The sequence below is a fragment of the Euprymna scolopes genome, chromosome 40, assembly GCF_053919585.1.
Source record: "Euprymna scolopes isolate OS-2025 chromosome 40, ASM5391958v1, whole genome shotgun sequence".
Lineage (NCBI taxonomy): Eukaryota > Metazoa > Mollusca > Cephalopoda > Sepiida > Sepiolidae > Euprymna > Euprymna scolopes.
In genome coordinates, this window is record NC_136521.1 from 68198227 (window position 1) to 68222925 (window position 24699).

Genomic DNA, 24699 nt, shown 5'->3' on the forward strand with positions numbered 1-24699 from the left:
CCCGAAAGCCACTCGAGTATAAAGGTTAATGAATGTACGGTATTCACTGGGGCAGCGTATTAATAGTTAGTGGTGGCAATGAATTATTTTAGAGGTGTCTTAACAAGAACTTGTTTACATTGGACTTGAAGACGACTCTATTGTAGTCATCTGCATTAAAATATAATCGCGGGAGTGAATAGGGAGTTTTACAACAGCTCGTCCTGATATATGATGGGACATTCATCCTGGGTTGAGCCAGCTTTCTCCTGTGAAGACAGTCTCCAAAAACTCTGAAAATCAGAAGTGGTTCCGAGTCGCATACATATACCGTTGACTCAGTCATTTTTATATTTGTTTTGAAGATGTGTCGCTTCCCCCCCCCCCAACACAAATCGCCTAATTGATCACCCATCTGTTACTGACCAGGCTGAACGTCACTTAACTTCAATAATCTAATGTGGTCCGTGTGTCAATCATGCGCACTCATTAACTGTTTGGTCATTTAGTAGCACACTGACCCATCAGCTTCTAACTTGTATTTATTTTGTTCATCCTTTGAAGGATTACTTCAGGCCCGTTTGGTAATTACGGCTGTCAGTGGAGAGTTTCCCGAAAGCAAGCAAGAATGACGCCCCATTCCTCTCTCTCCTCTACTATGAATCATTGGATTCCAGAGAATCGATTATTTTCAAGCTGTTCGTTCACTTTCAGCAGCCAAAGAAATCATTTATTTACTGTCCTAACTTTGCTAACCAAAAGCCTACTTGAATAAATACTTGGGCAATGTTGTTATAAAATGATTTTGTGATTACCAACGCTCTGATTTTGTGACTATGAAGAAACAGCTGTTATTTCTTTAATTAAACTCAATTCTACTTGATACGAGATTCTTTTAGAAAAATTTCTCATTATATATATATATATATATATATATATATATATATATATATATATATATATATATATATATATATATACGTTTTATTTTTTATTGCCGTATCTTTCTGTTAAGTTACATTATTGTTTCAGCTACCCGGCCGTTTTTTTTGTTTTGTTTTTTTGCCGTCTGTAGCTTCCTCAGACATTTACAGAAATGTTCGTTATTATGGGATGAAAAAGTGAAAGAGTGAATGAGGTCAGGGGGTGTGCGAGGAGGGCAGAAGAAAGAGAGGAAGGGAATAAGGGGGAAGGTGGGAGGGGGCGCTTGGTATGTCGGTAATGTTCTAGTTTTGGAGTTTAAGGAACTTGTGGGGGAGGGTCTGGGAAGTTTATTTCTGGTGTGGCTATGTGTGTGTGTGTGTGTGTGTGTGTGTGTGTGTGTGTGTGTGTGTGTGTGTGTGTGTGTGTAAGAAATAGTAACAATCAATCCACCAAAAGGAAATAAAGTTTTGACATGATTAAAATCCGAAAATTGGAAGAGAAGCTGTAAATACCTTCATGTCAAAACGCACTTTATCTCATGTTGATGGATTGATTGTTGCTATTTCTTCTGATGAGTTAATGGCAAAATAGATTCACTGATTCATATAATAATCAAGTGATTGATTTTGTGCTACGAAACAGATACAGTCAAGAATTATAAATGTCAACTGAATTAAAGGAATAAATTATAAGGTGGTCAACATCATGAAATTTGGAATATAGACTTTTGTCATTCATTCAGTATATTGCTCTGTAATTACATTGAGCTTCTTAAATAAGGATTAGTATATATTATAAGGAAATAAAAATAAAATATATTTCCACATAAATATATATGTGTGTGTGTGTGTGTGTGTGTGTGTGTGTGTGTGTGTGTGTGTGTGTGTGTGTGTGTGTGTGTGTGTGTGTGTGTGTGTGTGTGTGTGTGACTTAGAGAGTTAGGAGAATAGAGTAAATTCAATTCTATGAGAAGAGACTTATCAGGATAAGATAAAACTCGCCATATTTCTTGGAGCTTATATAGGAAAACAATAAGAATGAAAAATGAAGTCACAAAAACTATACATTGGTAAATATAGAACGGTTCATTTATTTAATAAATGTATACAAACAAGAGTATGAAATGAAGACACAAAACTATATATTGGTAGAAATATAGAATGGATCATTTATTGAATAATGGAATACAGGCAAAATTAGGGGGATAGAAGGGACTCTTTATGCAAGGGCATTTCGAAGCCTAACGCTTCTCATCAGAAGAGTAGAGAAGGTGCTAGGTAGCATGGGGAAGATGTGGCATCTAACGTAAGGTTCATTAGGGACGAAAGAGATGCCGCATCTTCTCCATGCTACCTAGCACATTCTCTACTCTTCTGATGAGAAACGTTAGGCTTCGAAATGCCCTGGCATAAAGAGTCCCTTCTATCCCCCAAATTTTGCTTGTATTCCATTATTCAATAAATGATCCTTTCTATATCTTCCAATATATAGTTTTGTGTCTTCATTTCATACTCTTGTTGTCCTATTGTATAAGCTCCAATAACAATTGTTGAGCTTGGCATTATGCGGATAAGTCTCCTTTTGTGGAATTGAACTTTCTCTTTTCCTTTTAAATTAAGCTATATATATATATATATATATATATATATATATATATATATATATATATATATATATATATACGCACACACGTATTAGATAAACGAAAAAAGTTACAATAAAGTGAAAGTTTTAAGGTGTTTTTCCATTGGAGGTACCTAATGACAAAGCATGATACAATTTTGCTGATTATAGAATATTTATCGGGAAAATGTAATCAGAATCAAACAAAAGGTAAATTCTCATATAACTAATATATGTTCCTCCTGTCAATTCCCTTTTTTTACATTCGAGATGACTGCTTGCAGTTTATGTGAAATCAAGATGAAATATAAGACAAAACGTTAACATAATCGATTGCGACTACTCTAATTAGCAACTGACAACTCAGTGAGATTCTTTCCTCATTTCTCTCTCTCTCTCTCTCTCTCTCTCTCTCTCTCTCTGTCTCTCTCTCTCAAACTCTCTCTCACATACTCACTCACTCTCTCTCTCACTCACTCTCTTTCTCACTCTCTCTCACTCTCTCTCACACTCTCTCTCTCAGTCACTCATTCACTCACTCTCTCTTTCTCTCTAACTCACTCACTCTCTTTGTCACACTCACTCTCTCTCTCTCACTCACTCTCTCTCTCTCTCACTCAATCTCTCTGGTTCTGTTGCTCTCTCTCCTTCTGTCGCTCTCTCTTTCTCACTCTTTCTCTCTCTCACTAAATCTCTCTCACTCTCACTCTTTCTCTCACTCACTCTCTCACTCTCTCTCTCTCTCTACCACTCTCTCTCACTCTCTCTCACTCTATCTCCTTCTGTCACTCTCTCTCTCACGCTCTCTCTCTCAATCTCTCTATCTCTCACTCAGTAACACTCTCTCTCACTCACTCTCTCTCTCTCTCACTCACTCGCTCTCTCACTCTCTCTCACACTCAGTCTCGTTCTCTCTCACTTACTCTCTTTCTCTCTCACTCTCTCTCTCCCTCACTGTGTCTCTCTATCTCCCACTCAATCACTCTCTCTCTCTCACTCTCTCTCTCACCCACTCACTCTCTCACACACACTGACTCTCTCTCACTCACTCTCTCTCACTCTCTCTCTCACTCACTGTCTCTCTCTCTACCACTCACTCTCTCTCACTCTCTCTTACTCTCTCTCTCACAACTCTCTCTCTCTCTCTCTCTCTCTCTCTCTCTCTCTCTCTCTCTCTCTCTATCTGAAAATATTTGGCACCCACACACCCGCAATTTTAGATTAAAAAATAAAGAAAAGCGCTTGAAAATACTTTAAAACATAAAATAAACTCATACATGTAAGTAAAAAAAAAGTAACTTTGGTAACAATTATTTATTGATTATTTGTTTTATTTTTCGCCTTTTTTTTCGGCTAACCATTCTTAAATCTCGCTATAAAATCGATTTTTCCAAGTACATTTTAGGTGGGGGGGGGCATTCCAACCACCGAAGTTTAGTTTAAAATACGATCTAAGCAACCCCGCTTAATTTAGAAGTATTTAGTCGAAAATTGTAGAAAGCAAGAAACAACAGCAAAAAAAAAAACTTATACCAATACAGTAGAATTTAATTATCTACCAACCTAAATACTTTTAACATGCTAAAACAAAGTTTTTTTTGTTTTTTTTTATTTTTCTAATTTCAAAATATGTTGCACCATTATTGTGATGTTTAATTTGCAGTATATTTCAATTTAACTTTTATAATAAAAAGTTTGAGTTTATGATTTGTTTCTTGCAAAAGAAAAATATCCTCTCTGAAAAAAAAAACAGGTAAATTAACCACACGTGGTCGCTTTCCTATCAAATATTCATCGAAAAATGGTAGGTACAGACAACATGAATGCCGACGCTCAAAGTGTATAAACATTTTGACTCCTCCCTTTACTTAAAAATTCACCAAAAATCAGGGAATTAACCAATTTTAATGAAAATTTCAGTATTTATTAAATAATGATCGCAGAATATAATGAACTAATTATTTTTACTTAACTCTTAGTGAAAATGTTTTATTTTGTTTAAACAAAAAATACCTTTACTAAAGTTATAGTTTTCAGTGGTAAATAAAAAACGCAAGAATTTATTTTTGCTTTTTTTTATATAAATAAAGCATCGTAATTTATAACAATAAAAAATAATTTTTACAGGAACATTACGAAAAAAGCCCATAAAGTCCGTATTAATGAATTCGATATAACTCGAAGAAAAATGAATTTCTCACATACTATTCAGGAAATTAAAGATTCAATTAGATTCCTATTTCAGTCACCTAAACTATTTAGGGTGAAATGAGTTTAGGAATTCATAGCCAAACCTAAATATTTTTTTGCTTAAAAACAATAGCATTAATACAGTAAGTTATGTAAAATTTGCATAGAATGCTCTGCTTTACGGTTGTTGTAAAAATGGAACGGAAATTTGAATTTCGTTCCCTTTTAAATTCCGTACATTTTTACATTACGTCCAACTCATCGTTCACATTCGACACGTCAACTTTTATAGGTTTTCGGGTATGCTGACATGGTTAGGGGTGTCTATTCCGAAAGCCGTTCTTAACATGGGTAGATTGGAGTGTTTATTCGTTGTAAACGTACCCGACAACCTATAAATGTCGACATTTCCAATGTGAATGGTAAGCTGGACTTATGTAAAAAATAACAAAAAGATATACCAAACTGACTTTTTCGTTTAAAAATGGAATTATTTCCCTTTCGTTATTAACTTTTTTTTTTTGATATTTTGTGTTTTATATACATAAAGTACAATTGTTGAATGGTACTGTTTTGATTATATTCGTTTGGGGAGGAACAATTACAAAATTAAGAAAGATTAAAATGGAGCGAAATTTAAGTTTCCGTTCCATTTTTACAACAACCGTAAAACAGCGCATACTCAGCAAGTTATATCGTAATTTATAAGTATAATGTTGAAACACTAAATCAACATTTTATTTATTGTTTTGCATAATTAATGATGGAAGTATTTTTCTGTTTATTTTTGGAGCATCTGTTAAAAAAATAATGTGTACATTCTCTTGAATAAAAGAATCAAACTTTTCTCTACTGTCACCTAACTATTTACAGTGTTCATGCAAAGCATTCATCTGTTCTTTTTATAATAAAAAGTCCGTTTTCAAAGAGAAACGTTTACTGTCAAATTTCTTTTTTTTTTTAAAGTGCAAGTTTTGCTGAAAAAAAAACTTTCACCTAACAATTTATGGTAAAAAAATAATCTTTTTGGGGGAAAAAAATAACAACATTTATTGATTAAAAAATTGCAAAAAATAATAAAAGTAAATAAATGAACAAAATGCAATTTTTCTTCAGGGATGTGTTCCATTTTAACGAATGAAGCCACAGCAACGCGTGGCCGGATATAGCTAGTATATATATATATATATATATATATATATATATATATATATATATATATATATAAGATCTAACGTTATTGTTTTCCAGATGTTTAGTAACCAATGAAGTTTAATGAGGTTATTACAAAAGTGCTCAATACCGAAGTAGACAAGGGTATTCCGTTTATTTGTTTTTATATCAGAAGTAATATGTTGCTACACATTCGTGGACATGTTTCGGTGGTGTGATAGCAGCTCTACTTCTTAAACATACTAGTGTGTATAGGTTCAAATAGTGTGGGAATGTGGAATTGACAGTAACTAGAGACTTCAGGCGATACAACTTATATGAAAGCAAAGTTGTCAATCTTTGTTTTCATATAAGATGTATAACTTGACGAGGTCTCTTGTTACTGGTAACTAGCTGACCCAAACATGCTCATGAATGTATAGAAACATATTATTGCTTACGTTAAAACAAATAAAGAGTATATATATATATATATATATATATATATATATATATATATATATATATATATCTGTGTGTGTGTATCTTTCTCGCTACCTATCGCTTTCTCTCTTTCTCTCTCTCTTTCTCTCTCTCTCTCTCTCTCTCTCTCTCTCTTTAGCTCTGTATCTCTCTATCTACTTATATATTTTCGCTCTTCTTTTCCTTTTTTAATTTTTGTTCTCTTTCTTCATTTCATTACAAACATTATCTGCTCCCTTTTTTTTCATAGCATTTCATGCATATCTTTTTCTTTTTTCCTTTCTTTTCTTTTTCTTCTTTCTTTTCTTTTTTCTTTCTTTTCTTTTTTTCTTTTTATATTTCTTTCCTATCTTTTCTTTTTTCTTTCTTTTCTTTTTTCTTTCTTTACCTTTTTCTTTCTTTCCTTTTTCTTCTTTCATTTCTTTTTTCTTTCTTTTCTTTCTTTCTTTTTTCTTTCTTTTCTATCTTTTCTTTTTTTTCTTTCTTTCCTTTTTCTTTTCTTTTTTCTTTCTTTCCTTTTTCCTTTCTTTTCTTTTTCCTTTCTTTTCTTTTTTCCTTTCTTTTCTTTTTTCTTTCATTTCTTTCTTTTTTCCCTTTTCTTTTTTCTTTCTTTTCTTTGTTCTTTCTTTCTTTTTTCTTTCTTTTCTTTTTCCTTTCTTTACTATTTCTCTTTCTTTTCTTTTTTTCTTTCTTTCCTTTTTTCTTTCCTTTCTTCTTTCTTTTCTTTCCTTTTTTTCCCTTTTCTTTCTTCTCTGTTTTCTTTCTTTTCTTTCCTTTTTTTCCTTTTCTTTCTTCTCTGTTTTCTTTCTTTTTCTTTTTTCTCTCTTTTCTTTTTTCCTTCTTTTCTTTCTTTTTTTCTTTCTTTTCTTTTTCTTCTTTCTTTTCTTTTTACTTTCTTTTCTTTTTTTTCTTTCTTTTCTACTTCTCGTCTTTCCTCTCTCCATTACTTTATCTACTTCTTTGCTTTTATTTTTCCTTATTTCCTCTCATTTCATTTTTTGTCAACTTTTTTTCACTTCTTTCATTTCTTATTAGTTTATCTTCACTGATTTTTCAGCATTAAGTTTGTTTGATTTTTACGTACTCTTTCAGAACTAGACTCAATGCCGCGTCGGCATTTTCCGGTAGTTTACTGAAGCATCCGGAAAAGTTGCTGGAAAACACTACCAGACAATATTTAGATTATTTTTATATATATTTTGCTGTTTACACTTTATCTTCCATACATTTTGATTTTTTAATTTTACTTTAAACATTTTTTCCCACAATTCTTTCCATTAGTAATCAATAAAATCAATATAAAAAATTATCATTATCAATGACCATAAATATCGCAGTCACCAACATGTTTATCCCCAGTAACGCTCAATTTTTAATTATCAATATCACAATTAGAGTAAATGATAATATCTAAGCATGGAGATAAATTAATTGTATACATTTTGAGATTTTATAATCGTCATTATTGCTATACAATTTTACAAAAGCTATGATGAAAGAGAGGAGCAAGAGTGGGGGAGTGGACGGAGATGGAGGACGAATCAGAAATGGAAAAAAAACCTGCCTTAGAATCACCGCCAATAAATTTTTTTTTATTACATTTTCACCCCAAACAAGGCACATTGCCACTTTGGTGTAGGGGGCTACTATCAGGGTCAGCAACTACGGGGGCACTATGTAGGGATTTGGGCAGCAAGATGTCGGTTCACGTTGCACTTGAACTTCTGCATGTCAGTACAGTTAGGGAAGCAGGATCCTGGAATGGAATTCCAGAGTCTAGCGGTTCTAGCGGGGAAGAAACTACTGGAGTAGAAGGATCTTTTGCATCTAGGGATCTCTACTGTGTGGGGTGGGATTTAGCTGCCTGTCGGGTTTGTCGAGGGTGTCTGCGACGTGTGGGCACAAGTGTCTGCAGTTCGTCAGAGCACTCACCATTAAAATACTTGTAGAACAAGCAGAGGGATGCAACGTTTCGTCGATGGGACAGAGGCTGAGGCTTAGATGCCAGTTCAGGGCCTATCAGATTGGCGACTCTTTTTTTAACCTTGTCTAGGAGCGAGAGACTAGTAGTAGACGCACCAGCCCAGGTGTGACAACAATACTCCATACATGGGCGAATGGTGGCCTTATAGAGATACAGGATACTTTCAGGTGTCAGTAGTTTTCTAGCACGGAAGAGAGAGCCTACCTTTTTTGCAGCGGCCCTGGCAATGTTTTCAATATAATTGTTCCAGCTCATGTTTCCTGTGAACGTTAGGCCAAGCAGTTTGAAAGATTTACTCTCAGACAGGGAGTCACTGGCCATTGCTATTGGTGGCAGAGAAGGTTTCTTGTAGTTATTGAAGGAAACCAGTTTGGTTTTGGTGGCATTGAATGTGACCATCCATTTATGTCCCCATTCCACTACAGATTGGAGGTCATCCTCTAGTGTTTTTGCCATTTCTTTAGATATGTGTTCATTTGTTTCCCTGTCATGCCTTTTATAGAGTGTAGTGTCATCAGCATATATACCCATCTCAGAGGCAGTTTTGTCAGGGAGGTCATTAATAAATATCAGGAACAATAGAGGTCCAAGAATAGACCCCTGAGGCACTCCCGCATTTATATCACACTGTTTAGATGTTCGACCGTCGAGGACAACCTGGATTTTTCTCTTGTCTAAGATTCAATTATGCTAAGTATTCTACCAGTGATACCGTATGATTTAATTTTCCTGAGGAGACCCTTTTGCCATGCCCTGTCAAAAGCCTTAGATATATCTAGAGCGACCGCTCTGCCCTCCCCCGCTTTATCCAGTGAATGGTATATACGTTCAGAGATTACAGTGAGAATGTCAGCTGTGGAACGGGCTTGTCTAAATCAATATTGTTGGTCAGTCAGAAGTTTAGCGTCTGTAAGGTGCCGGACTAGAGCATGGTTAATTATTGTCTCAAATATTTTGGCGAAAAGTGGGAGAAGGCTAATGGGGCGATAATTTGATGGGTCAGTTCTTTCGCCAGAATTCTTGAATATTGGTACCACAGAAGCGGTTTTCCAACAGCCCGGAAAGCATGATTCATTAAGGCATTTGTTGAAGAGTTTGGAGAGAACTGGAGCTACTTCGGCTGGGCACTTTTTTAATAGCACAGCTGGGATGAGATCAGGTCCGCATGCTTTGGAAGTGTCAAGATTTATTATGATAGCATGTATCTGAGTAGGAGTGATTTTTAGATCGTCTAGCGTGGCGTCTGTCCGCAAAGGAAAGTCAGACAGGGGGTGGTTGGTAGGGTCCAGTGTGGAATTCGAGGCAAACCGGCTGGCAAGCATATTAGCTTTGTCGGTTGCTGAGCAAACAACCTCGTGATTGTTGGTTAGTGGGGGAATTGTTGATTGCCCATTGTTTACTACACTGTTGTAGATTTTCCAGAAGTCACGATTTCCTAATTTTTGTGCTTCGATGCGTTTTTTAGTTGTTTCAGTAAATTATTTATGGTTTCACCTTTTCATTTTTTCTCTTTCCCTTTCTTCTTTCTTTTTCTTTTCTTCTTTTCTCCATTGCGTTTTTTTCTTCCTCATCTCTTACCATCTTCATTAATGTGTGTAGGGTGATAGTGGTGGAATATACAAGAGAAGAACGTAATTCTTACATTTTATGACCACATAAAAAGTCTAGTCAAATAAAAAGCATTCTTTTTACATGGAAGTCACCACATATCAAGGCCCGAAAGCCACTCGAGGATAAGGGTTATTGCGTCGGCAGTAATCAATGGGATAGTATCGTAGTAATCGTTAGTAATGGAGATCTGATAAAGTGTCTTACTTAAGAGGGCCGTTCATCCAAGTTGTAGTCAGGTGGGAAACAGGCAAACGGTGGACTTCTAAGAAAGAAGCTTTGTTCATGGAATCTACGTTTTCATTAAGGCACAGATAAAGAGTGGTGAAAATTATTGACAGTGGTTTTAGTTAGACGGTTGTTTATTGTGAAAGATTGGCGAGGGGGGCAGAGATTGGAGCTCAGACGAGCACTTGCCCTGGAAATAATGATAACACAAAGACAAGCTCGCAAGGTCTCCTCTGTGGGAGATACGTTTCAGGGAAGAGAAAAGGGCATCCCCCACTAAACCACGAACCTCGATTAAATCTGAAACCTCTTTTAGTATAGATATGTCAAACCCACAATCCCCGACTGGTTGAACCTATACACACTAGTTTGTTTAAGAATTAGGGCGGCTATCACACAAGCATACGAGTACTGTTATTTCTAATATTCCATTACTTCCATCTCAATCCTTAACCCCTATGTACTGTTCATCTTTATGTGCATATATATATTAGGTTGTCCGGAAAATAATGGCCAATTTTAGAGAAAAAGGATTCATTAATCAAATAGGTGACACTAGACATTGAAATTAGTCAAAGTATGATCCTTGAACAGCCATGCATTTTTGCCATCTATGAACTAGATCATTTATGCCTCGTTGATAAAAATTCTTTGGCTAAGATGCTAAGAAATCTTTGAAAAAAGATTCAACCTCTGCATTAGATCTGAAAGTTTTGTTGCTTTAAAAAGCGGCTAAATGCTTGAAAAAATGGTAGTCCGTGGGTAAAAGATCTGGAGAATAAGGAGGATGCGGTAAAGTTTCGTATCCCAAGTCTGTGAGTTTCTGCAGTGTCATTCTCGCAACATGAGGCCGCGCATTATCGTGGAGCAGGATTGGACCACGCCTATTCACTAATGCAGGTCTCAATTTTTGTAAATGATGATGCATTTCTTCGAGTTGATTGCAGAAAACCTCTGCCGTGATGCTCTGATTAGCATCCAGAAAGCTGTAATGAATAACACCAATTGCACACCACCAAACAGTCAGCATAATCTTCTGTTGGTGTAACTTTGGCTTTGGAAAATGTTTGGGTGGTTCATCACAATCAAGCCATTGACCTGATCGTTTCCAATTATCATAAAGGATCCACTTTTCGTCACAGGTGACTATTCGGTCAAGAAATGGATCATTAATGTTTCGCAAAAAGAGCATCGAACACACTTCAAAACGTCGAGCTTGTTGATTTTCATTGAGCTCATGTGGGACCCATTTGTCGAGCTTTTTCACCTTGCCAATTTGCTTCAGATGGTTCGACACTGTTGAACTGCTGACACCAAGTTCCCGAGACATTTCCCTGACACTTTGCCGTGGGTTTTGCTCAACAATGGCTCTCAAATTTTCATTGTCAAGATTAGATGGCCGTCCTCTATCTTCTTCATCTTTAAGGCTCTCATCACCACTACGAAATTTCTGAAACCACCTTCGTACTGTTCTATCACTTGTGATGCCTTCTCCCCATGCCCTATTGATATTTGCAGTTGTTTGAGAAGCATTGTTACCAAGCTTAAACTCATGCAGGAAAAGTAATCGTAAGTCTTCTTTTCTCATATTCCAAATTATGGGCTCATTCGCTCATAAAACGTTTTCTGAAAGAAAAAAGTAAGAAATTATTAAAGAGCACATATAAATCAATAATCATGTTGATGTTTACCTGAAATACAATAAAAATCCTATGATAAAATCCAATTTCAAAACAGACTTCCTGAAATGGCCATTATTTTCCGGACAACCTATATATATATATATATATATATATATATATATATATATATATATATATATATATATATATATATTAAAAAGTTTGACTCATGTCTAAATAACCTCCATCTAAATGTCAAGTGTTTAGACCCCAAATTAACGGAGTCTGCAATGGTCAATTCTTTCAACTTTGACCTCTTGGCAGCCAAATTTTCGCCGAAAACTGATTAAAAAGCTTGCTGTATGTCTGAATACCCTTTATGTAAAATTTCAAATGTTCAGACCCAAAATTGGAATAGAGACCACAAATGTCAAATCTTTTGAACTTTGACCTCTTAACAACTAAATTTTCGGCAAAACCCCGACTAGAAAGCTTGCCCTATGTCTGAATATACTTTGTATAAAATTTCAAATGTTTAGACCAAACATTGACTGAGAGGTCAATTTCTTTAAACTTTGACCCCAATTTTGACCCATATGTGGGTTTATATGTATATATATATATATGTGTGTGTGTGTGTGTGTGTGTGTGTGTGTGTGTGTGTGTTGTGTCTGTATCAATAACAACATGAACGCAGAAAGTAAAGGTAAAACAAATATATTAAGACGAAAATATAATACATATTTACAAAGGTGCAGTTGTACTGCAGTTGGAAGATTGTCCGTCAGAGGGCGTGTTAAAGTCTTTCATGGAGCAACCGGCACATGCGTCTTGCCTATCCGGCGTTCGAACACAGCTCTCCGGTCTTGCTGACTTGATACCTTTATCTATATCTTGTTCACCCACGTATGCTAATTAGTTGGTGTCTCCACAACAATATGATTTTATTAAATTCTAGGTAAACAAATTACATTGGTCTTGACAATAGAATCACTGTTTCGATCAGATTAACGGACATAGTATCATCAGGTTATTCATACTCCAGTTTACTTGGGAGCACGTTCTCAAACGAATAAATCGAAAAGCCATCAATTCTTATTTACAACTTCAATTTAGGGCAAGTCACCTGGAACAGGAAAGCGAAATTTGATAATAATAATATTAGGTATACGTGTGGTGAGGAGGATAAGAAGGTCAGACAACCTCAAGAGACAGGCAAAACGAGGACATGTTTAATGAAGACGTGGGAGTGGGGGTAGAGGTTAGGCTTACGTTATAAGATCGGAATGTAAGTCTTAGGAAAAGAAGAAAGAAAGAGACAAAGGGAGATAATAGATAGGCCAGAGGTTTGTTTCCATGGCATAGTCCGCAGACAGCGTACATTAAGAACTAAATGTATCAATCTGCTAGCAGACCGCCCGGCGTTGCCCGGTCGTAAAATATGCATAAATATTACATTTTAATTAATGCAGAATTTGTATCTATCTATATACCTATAAAAGTGAACGTGTCTGTGTGTCGGTGTGTGTACATTTCCCTACGCAATACCTCTGTCAATTTTTAGTCTACAGACTCAAAATTTGATATACATGGTACTGAGATTTGAGAAAATCTGTGATCGGGTTTCGGCCAGAAATTTGGCTATTAAGGGGTCAAAGTTTAACGATTTGACCTTTGAGAACTCTATCAAACTACTCCGACAATTTTGGGTCTAGACACTTGAAATTTTAGATATAGGTTCCTTGGACATGGGTCTAACTTAATAACTTGATTTGAACCCAAAACAATGAATGTTAAGGGGGCATAATAGGGGTCAACGTTTTAAAAAATGACCTTTTTTTTTGCTCAGCATGCACCTCAAAACACCCGGGCAACGCCGGGAACCCATGCTAGTATATCTATAAAAGTGAAAGTGTCTGTTTGTATGTGTGTCTATCTGTCTGTGTACATTTCCCTACAAAATATATTTGTCAATTTTCAGTCTACAGACTCGAAATTTGATATACAGGGTACTGAGATTTGAGAAAATCTTTGTAATCCGTTTTCGGCCAGAAATTTGGCTGTTAAGGGGTCAAAGTTCAACGATTTGACCTTTGAGAACTCTATCAAACTCCTCCGACAATTTTAGGTCTAAACACTTGAAATTTTAGATATAGGTTCCTTGGACATGGATCTAACTTAATAACTTGATTTGAGCCCAAAACAATAAATGTTAAGGGGTCATAATAAGGATCAAAGTTTAAAAATTTATCGCTTTTTTTTTTTTTTTTTTTTTTTTTTTTGCTCAACATACACCTCAAAACACCCGGGTAACGCCGAGCTGAAATGCTAGTTTATTATAAACAGAAATACTGTAGCATTAAATGCAACGTTAAATTCTTTTTAAAAATGAAGTAAGAAAAAAAACGAAAAGAAACTGAGACATGTGCATGCTTATATTATGATTTTTTTCCAAACAGTTTAGAAAGACAATGAGTCAACTACGATAACCATTACACAAGCTTGACACAAGATTTACAAAGTGTTTTCAAAAGACCTTATCCTTCATATATTAACGTTGTCATGTTTCTCAGAGTACTGCTGCCGCATTTGGGTAGGAGCTGCTACAAACAGCTGTTAGAGAATGGATAGAGAGAGAGAGGGGGGGAAGAGTGTGAATTATAGTGTAGACACGTTAACCGGAAGTCAAGATCAGCTGATTGGATTGTGTGTGAGTCATGTGATCAGGTTAGCTGAATCAAGGAGATTTGGTTGGGACTTGGACGAGAGCGGACGACTTCGCCGTTGTCTCCTCCCCTTCGCTGGGGGTGGGGACAAACGCTGACGTGGTAGAAATAAGACCTAGAAAAAGAAACAACACAGGCCAAATTCACTTTCCAATCTTCTGCGAACAAACTGGAAGGTGAATAAAACAATTATAGAACCAATTTCTTGTCTTGGAGCGAAATAAATCTTCGTCCCCAAAAACAGGTACCAGTCTCCCTCCCAGACGAGAATTTCCAGATGGACCAACGAAATGGCAGAAGGTATGTTGAAAATACATGACATGTCACATACATATTCACACTTATGAACATATGTAATAGAAAGACCACTAGACGATCACACACACAACGACATTAACTCTGATAAGATAATCAAACAATCAATCCTTTATAAATAGACAATACAAGCCTATCCTGCCTTGACAGAGTACAAAATAGACTTCGTGGCCTAGTGGGGGGATACCCTTTTCTCTTCACTGCAACCTCTCTCCCACAGAAGGAACGTTGCGAACCTGTCGTTGTTTTATCGTTATTGCCATGGCAAGTGCTCCGCTTCTTATTCGCCTTGATTTTCACTCTGTGGTCTGCTGGAATGTCACAATCTACAATCTTCTTAATTATTATGACATCGCCAGGTGACGAGATTGTAAGCATATAAAGAGAGGCTTTAGTTATTGTTTTCTTTTTGTTTATCTACGGACACTACAGACTTTATGAAAACAAGTTTATTTATTTAAATCAATATTTTAAGTCAATTAATTACACTCAAATCTATCGTTATTTCCATTAGAGTTGAGCTTTTTGTGATGGGGAATATGACAAAAGAATTTGACAAGTGGATGAATTGAAATGTTGGAACCGCCAGAACCTTGTGGAAAGTACTAGAAGTCTGGAAAAAAAAAAGATTCTGATATCCTGTGGTCATTTGTTCTGATCCGCCTATTAGCACAAAACCGACAATAACAACAGCCAGACACAAAATGAGACAACAGAAATAATAATAATCGTAACATTGGTGCTAATAATAATCGTACTTGTGGTAATTACAACAGTTATTATAGTAATGACTAGCGGGACCTGTGGAAATTCCACAGAGGACTGATTCATATATAATATATTGATGTTGGCATTCTGTAGATGTTCAGCATAAATGGAGACACTCTGATATTATTGTACCTATTTACTATGCCTCCCCACGGGACAGAGTTAGACACCAGAGTCGTTTTTTAATGTGGAGAAAAGGTACAAAAATAAAAATTGTCTCAGTCGTGAAGGATTTCTTCTCCACCGAAAGAGAACAAGAAATAGAAGTGCAGCATCTGAAGAACAGATACTACACTTTGATCTTGTCCCGAAGGCATTGTAGCCATTTTGTTAAAACTGCAAAAGTTTTTATTCAGGCTAGCAGGATGTTCGGTGTAGCCAGGTTGTATAATACGCTTAAATATGATATTTTAATTCTTGCAGATTTCGTATATATTATTATGGAGTTAATGTTCTATTGATTTTTATATATTATAAATTTTCGATTTCAAAAATAAAAAAAATATATATCCATATGACTTGGGTCGACGTGGACAGCCCCGTTCATAGAATCTTCGTTCGAAAAGTCAAGCCAATAAGAAGAAACAACCTTTAGTTCTTTGACCTTTATTTTCTCATATCCTCCTCCATCTTTTCTTCTCGTTCCCACATTCATTCATTTTTCTTCCTTCTTCCTCTCCATCTTTTTTTCTTTTATTGTTTTTCCGTTGAAAAGACAAGATTCCACTTCCGTTTGCTAAAACCTGGTTTTATTTATTTATTTATTTTATTTTATTTTTTTTTTTTGCAGACCATCTATTAGTTGGCTAGTCGTGCACAAATCCCAAGAACAGTAGAAGCATTCTATCATGTCTGAAAGTGACACAATGTTCAATGAATGAGATTGGAGATGCGCCACTGTACAACTCATGCTCTCTACTGATACAAGTTATGACAAGAGGACCATTGCCAGCATCCTCAGAATGTATCGCCGAATTGTCAATGATGAAGGGTGATAAAAACAAAGTTTCCAGCCACGTTTACGGTCTTTGACGCTGTTTTAAGGTAGGTCAACATCATATCACCTCATATTTTCGAAGTCGGCTTGAAAGTCAACCTCAAAGTACCTGGAAAAGCTGAAGAGTGTGATGTTTCTCTGGTGCAATCAGGTGGCCGCTGGCAGACCCTAAGTGTGGAAACAGGACTCTGCGGTGGCGCGCAAGTCCAAAAAGACCCAGGCTTGGCTTCAAAAGGAGTGCTACATCTTTCTACCCTTTTCCACTGGCTTTCCTCCTTCCCTGACCTGAGCCCACTGGACTACTTCGTTCGATCATACGTCGAGAACATCACCAATATGACCTCCCACAACACCAAAGCCAGTCTGATCTCCGCCATCCGCTGAGTAATCGCCGAGCTCCTGGTGGTGCTTGTAGAAAAGGCATACTCCCAATTCCGGACACGTATTGGGCGAGGATTGAGATTGAAGGCGGCTACATTGAACAGATGTCAGCTCTACTACATAATCAAGTTACGTGAATTGATTTTTTTCAATAAAAGTTTTAAAATAAGCGGTAGTGTTGGTTTCTTTAGGGCGACAAATTTATCGTTCCACCTTGTACTTTCACACACACTCTCTCTCTCTCTCTCTCTCTCTCTCTCTCTCTATCTCCCTTTCTCTCTCTTTCTCTCTATCTCTCTCTATCTCTCTCTTTCTCTTTCTCTCTCTTTCTCTCTTTCTCTCTCTCTCTCTTTCTCTCTCTTTCTCTCTCTTTCTCTTTCTATCTCTTTCTCTCTCTTTCTCTCTCTCTCTTTCTCTCTCTCTCTCTCTAACGTTCATTAATTCATCATGTTATTTTATCTTTTCTGTCTTTCATTATTTTCATTCACGTTTATTTCATCTGTTCGCATTCATTTCTCTATTTTAATTTGTTTTCCCCCATTCTTTCATTATATCATTCGTCCGTTCCTTCCTCGTCTCCAATTAGCACTACAGGTAAGATAGCCCAGTGTGTAGTCATTGATAAAGATCGATTTTGGCACAGATGTCGTCCAAGACATTTAAATAAGTCATTAGCAAACTTTGCCCTGGCAAATCATAGCGGCCATTTTTAAAGATGGCCGCTCGAAATAGATACAGACGTTAGATAAACGTCTGCTGTTGAAGATTCAATGAATGTTTATTGAATGGTTTTATTATTAATACAGGCCAGATAGCTCTTAGTCATGTTATTCGTTTTCTGTATTTCATAAATGACATTATTCAATCGCCATCAACTACGGAATGCACTAGCTCTCATCAATCAGTACTAATGTTGCAAGAAAAGGCTGTCCCCTTTTCCTGTAAATAAGAAAAACATTAGATAAGTGAAAATGAGATTAGGATAAGCCGAGACTCGAACCTTGTAAGCAAGATTCGGAAATAGATTTAGAAATGGAATGTTAGAATGTCGCTATTGTTAAATTTCATATAAAATAGTTCGATATTGTTTGTATTGTAAAAAGAATTTGATTGTTCATTCTTTTATGAAAACTGAATTAAAAAGGTCAGCTAAAAAGATTGAACAATACAAATTAAAAATATATTGAAAAAATAGATTAGGTTAAAAAATAGGTTAGTTAAGAATCTGTTTGCAGAAGTGTGCTTTGGACAAACATGTGCTTAGCCATGTGAGTTGGTCAGGTTTGGAACCATACATCTGACGTCATAGCAAAAAGGGAATTTCTCAATATAGGAGCTAGTTTTAATCAGATCAAGGCAGTCGGGCAGACAGGTTCGAGCAATCAGCAAAGGCAGTCGGAAAGAGTTGACATGATCAGAGGAGGGTCTCTTTAGAAGCGAAGGGAGAACATTTAACCATGTAGAAACGAATTTGAATTCCTGACGTCATCATCATCAAATGAAATAAAGAACATCATCGATTTTTGTAACTGTTGTCTTCGTGTCGTCATTCAACAATTGAAGGTAATGTGTTAATCATCTTAATATGAACTTTGTATAACGACCTTCCAAGTAATGTGTCCCCCTCCGCCATCATAAGTAATGATTCTAACCCTCCTGTGTTAAAAGAACTTGTATATATCTCCAGTCAGTATATATGAAGTCCCCAACATCCCAAAACTGTAATATGTATAAATATCTCCCTCATCACCGTCGTTAGTCGCGTTATATATGAACCCCAATATGGACCCCTATACAACACTACGTGTGGAAGCCTCTGTTCAGATTCGAAAGACAATACATACCAGCTGAGCGTGTAATGGTGAGGCAAGTGTTGCACAATCCTCACAATATATTTCCTGTTTGAATCGGCGTTGCTTAATTTCGGTGATTAACTAACTCTTGATTTCTATATAATATACACAGACGTGAAAGAAAAGAATAGACACGCAGATAAATATACTTCATGAGATTAATACATACTTATCTATATTTACAGATAAGAATAGTGCTGAAATATCTTAGAGTATTTCATTAAAATTACATCTAACAACATTGAAGTATGCTACGAACCAATGGAGCGTCAGTCAGAATTTCTGTGAGGACGAATCGTGGGTCAACATGAAGTTGGGTTTAGTCAACACAAAATAACAGGACAACTTTCAATACCCCTTTATATTGTTAATAAAGTGATCATACAATTCACAAGAGAGGACAAGGAGTGCACAAAATCGCATCCAGGTTTCATTTATTAAAAGAAATGCTGAAGTGGATCCTCAGTGCAAACCCTCTGATATTGCAACATAAGCTGGTGTCAGTCCCAGAACAGTGGTCAGGTATCTTCACAAATTGAGCTACTATGGTAAAGCTGCGAGAAGGAAACCTCTTCTTCACCCTGCCAAGCGCAGAAAGGATTGGACTCGTGAGATGGTGGAGAGACCTATGACCTTTTGAAATAATGCCATTTTCTCAGATGAGTCACGATTTAAATCATTTCTCAACAGTGGAAGGGTATAGGTATGGAGGCTCTCTAAACAAGAGATTGACTTTAAAAAAAAAACAAGTTAACTGCTTATTTATTCACTCTGCTAGAACGACAGAACATTAGTTGAGCCAAAATGGGATTAATAAATCAGTTCCCGGATATGAACCCAATTTAAAACTTTAGGGGTATATTAAACCGGAACCTCCCAAAAAAGAAAACGAAGTCATCTTCTAAGCCTGAACTTTTAGGATTATTGCGTCAGACATGGCAAGAAATTCCTTAAGATGATATTCGTCAACTAATCAATACCATGCCTAGAAGGGTCCTGCATTAAAAACAGCAAAGGGAATGTCAAATAAGCACTAGTTAGTTAAATTAAATTTATGAACATTTATTTTTTATTTTGTTCTATAAATTATATGTTTATTGAAATAAACTGTTTCTCTAGGTGTCTATTCTTTTCTGCCATGTCTGTATATATATATATATATATATATATATATATAATATAAAGCTGAATGTCTGTGTGTGTGTGTGTGTGTGTGTGTGTGTGTGTGTGTGTGTGTGTGTGTGTGTGTGTGTGTGTGTGTGTGTGTGTGGTCACGAATAGGCTCCTATATGATTGACTATTTTAAAAAATTGATTACATATAATGATAGATGTATCAATACACAGGAATGGGTATGTTTGATCTGGCAGAACGGTGGTTCATTAAAATTGTTGGGTCTGTGTTAGCGCTTGGTCCACAAAGTATGGAAAAAAAATTAAAAAATGAAAAAAAAAAAACGTTTACAAGTGTTTTCGATAGAGATGTACATAATAATACTTCGAAAAGTATGTGTTAACTTTAATAGGGATGGTATAATAAAATTGTGGGATCTGCGTTCGCGCCTGGCCTCCATAGAATGGAAATAGGCACAAACTTAATAAAGACTTTTCCTAACTATCTGCGTAAGTATACTTTGATAATTATGTTTCAGTTTGAAGAAATATGGTATAATAAAATTATGGGGTGTTCGGTCGCGCCTAACCTCCATAGAATGGAAATATGTCACAAAGTTTAACAAAGTTTTTTAATATAGATCCACAGAATATTGTGATAAGTGTTTCAGTGTGAACAGGTATGGTATAATAAATTATGGGGTTTATCTATTTTATTTTTACTTTCATCATATTTTGCTTTGGTTTTGATACCCCCAAATTCGAAGCTATCTCTTTCCAACCCTTCCTTTGCATAACCTATCATACTTCCATAAATCAGAGTCCATTTTCTGTAGGCTGTTTTTGAACCCAGTCAACGACGGATACTTTTGCTAGTATACATATATATTTTATTTCATTTTATATTTTGTTGTCGTGATTTTTGCGAAAAGATTATAGGCATGCTCGATTATGAAAACGGATGATCATGAAGCTTATATATATATATATATATATATATATATATATATATATATATATATATATATATATATATATATATATATATATATATATATATATATATATATATATATATATATATATATATATATATATATATATATATATATATATATATATATATATATATATATATATATATATATATATATATATATATATATATATATATATATACACACAGGCTATCACAAAAGTGAGTGCACCCCTCCCATTTCTTCAAATATTTAAGTATATCTCTTTATAGGACAACGCCGAAAAATCGCTTTTTGGACGCAATGAAAAGTAGTCCGTCTGCAGTATATATAACAGAGTAAATCTATTTTCCCATCAAAATAATTTAAGATATAGGCATTTAAAGCTAAATCCCTGACAACAAAAGTGAGTACACCCTTTACGAAAAGTTGTTAATATTAACATACGACATGTCAAATCTCAATATTTTGTGTGGCCACCATCATTATTCAAAACTGCCTTTACTCTCCTGGGCATCGAGTTTACCAGGGCTTCACATGTAGCCACTGGAATGCTCTTCCACTCTTCAATTACGATGTCGCAGAGTTGACGTATATTTGAGACTTTGCACACCGCCACTTTCTGCTTGACGATGCTCCAAACATGTTCTATTGAGTTCAAGTCTAGAGACATGCTTGGCTAATCGATCACCTTTACCCTCAGCCTCTTCAGTGAAGCAGTGGTTGTCTTGGATGTGTGTTTTGGGTCATTGTCATGCTGGAACACTGCTCTGCAACCCAATTTTTGGAGGGAGAGGATCATGTTCTGTCGCAGTATTTGGCAATAATGTTCGTGTTCATGTTTCCCTCAATGAAATGTTACTCTCCAATACCTGCAGCACTCATGCCCAAGTCATGACTAACTGTAAGTATGACACACATTTTTATACTCCTCACCTGGTCACTGCCACACATGCTTAAGGCCATTAGAACAAAACAAATTAAATTTCGTCTCATCAAACCATAGGATATAGTTCCACTAATCTATAGGTTTTGTTGACACGTCTTAAGCAAACTGTTTGCGGGTTTTCTTGTATATTGCCTTCAGAAAAAGCTTTCTCCTAAGGTGACAGCCATGCACACCAATTTGGCAAAAGAAAGGAGTTATCGAAAAGAATTATATATTTTAGAGAGATAAAATATTTATGTAAAAATTTATATAATAACTTTAAAATTTTTAACATAAGCGAAATGTTGGGATAATAAGTCAAAACAAAAACAAAGATGGCGTCAGATAACGAACAGAAAGGGAAGATTGTAATATAGAGACATAGTCAGTTGGAGAGGTTGGGTTGGACAGACAAAAAGGAGCTAGACCAAATTAGATAGCAGACGGTAATAATAGGTCCAGTACGCCATGGAAGCTATCAGGCGCAGGAAATAGCAAGAATGTAGAAATAATGAACTACATGCAACTCCAAAGACAAGGAATATCAGAAAATAAAACTTGCCTTGTCGTTCCTTGGGATGAATTCTCATTATAGCTTTTACAGACCAATCAATGGGCGAAGGAAAATCTCCACTTTTTGGTATAAATAACCCTCCAGATAGATGTTATCAATCTCTTGTAAAAAAAAAAAAAAACAAGAACGGTCCTTGTGCCTTATTGTCAGGTTTGTTGAACTGTATATACACTTCACACTATCGACAAGTATACATTCAAGACCCTAGAGAGATACGGACGGTGATATAAACATACATAAACACTAGATAATCACACGTATATATAAACTCCATCATATATACAACAGATCTAGACACGAACATAAAATTATATACCCGTGAAATAGATAATACCCACCACGCTATATATATAACATATATGTTACGTATTCGATGTAGCTGGTTGTTCAAAATGCGTTTGCCCAGTCTATATGAATATTAACATTGATATTTGCCACAGGTACAGATATATATATATATATATATATATATATATATATATATATATATACACTGGTACGCAGGCATATGTGGTACTCAAGCACACCCAAGTGCCCAGTTTTGAAGGGTGGGATATGTCGGAAGTGGGGAAAACGGCGTTCATTGCCCTAGACAAGAAACAAGATCTACCACTGAATGTTTCTCTCGAATCATTGTGATAGCGTCTCTGCGCCTGACTAATAGGCAAAGGAGTATGGAAGCCGGGCGATAGACAGAGCCTATATATATATATATATATATATATATATATATATATATATATATATATATTTGTAGTCATGGACATACAGTCCTGTTTCGTTGTATCACAACTCATCAGTGCCGCTAGACTTGCACCTCTCCAAATCTAAGGATCGAACCTAGAACTGTTGTGTTGACAGTCAGCAGTTCTACCTCTCGACCACGGAAGCGATGCCCGCAAATAACTTGTCCGAATGTCTATTTAAACAAACATCCGTCCGCTACTTGTACAGTGCTCAAACCGCCTGTTTGTAAACAAACTGTGAGCTTCGCATATATATATATATATATATATATATATATATATATATATATATATATATATACTGATACAGATGTATGTATATATATATATATATATATATATATATATATATATACACTGATACAGATGTATATATACACTGGTACAGATATATATATATATATATATATATATATATATATATATATATATATATATATAGAGAGAGAGAGAGAGAGAGAGAGAGAGAGAGAGAGAGAGATACTGGTACAGATATATATACACACTGGTACATATATATATATACACTGGTTCAGATATATATATATACACACTGGTACAGATGTATATACGCACTGGTACAGATATATATATATATATATATATATATATATATATATATATTATATATATATATATATATTTTATATATATATATATGTACACTGGTACAGATATATATACACACTCACAGATATATATACAGATTGGTACAGATATATATATATACACTGACAGCTAAAAAAATATCACAGCACAGTTAATCTACAAAAAAGATATATTGCTTTTATTTCACACCGACACATCAGTTTTTGATGATAAACTATTACTCTGTGTTTTGACGTCTCTAAAAGGCACGTAGGGCGTGGTCCGTGGTTTTGTCGGATGTCGGGTAGTGAAACATAGTGACACGACCTGACTCTCTCTGACCGACTGACTGATTTTAACTTTTTGACTATCGTATTTATAAAAACATTTTTTTCCTATTGGAATGTTTAATATTTCCTTCCTCTCTTCTTTCAACGTTTGACCGATATCCTCTCACATATTTCTGGATAAATTATGCATTCCGTTAGATAATGTTGGGAAGTCTCGAACTCATCACATTGAATCCATTTTCGTGAGTTCAATCCATCGAATGTTTTTGAGGGTTTTTTTTTTCATTCCCGGAATTATCTGCCAATATCTAACACTCTTACATATGTTATTTAAAAAAAAGATATTTGATACATATTTTTTTCATTTTCCACGCACCTCCCCATCACGAAATACAACAGATAGATAGATATAGAGAGATATCTCCATCAGCATCCATTAAATGTTCGGATATTTTCGGATATTTAAATGTTCGGATATATGTTGTTCGTCGATCTGTGTCTCTTGTCTCCATCGCTTCTGTTGTTGTTCTTGTTGACTATCGTTCATTAATTTCATATAAATGATAAAGATTATTATTGTTGGTATTCATTTCCCCGATATCTTTCTAATTAGAATTCTTTTTAAAAGAGTACATACAGGAGCTGCTAAAA

The 24699-nt window shown here is 35.4% G+C and overlaps 1 protein-coding gene across 1 annotated transcript in view; it reads right to left on the reverse strand.

The window, feature by feature from the left end:
* LOC145265602 (receptor-type guanylate cyclase Gyc76C-like) overlaps positions 1-24699 on the reverse strand; it is a 644892-nt gene that overhangs the window by 486854 nt on the left and 133339 nt on the right. The gene's annotated exons all lie outside the window — the stretch shown is intronic.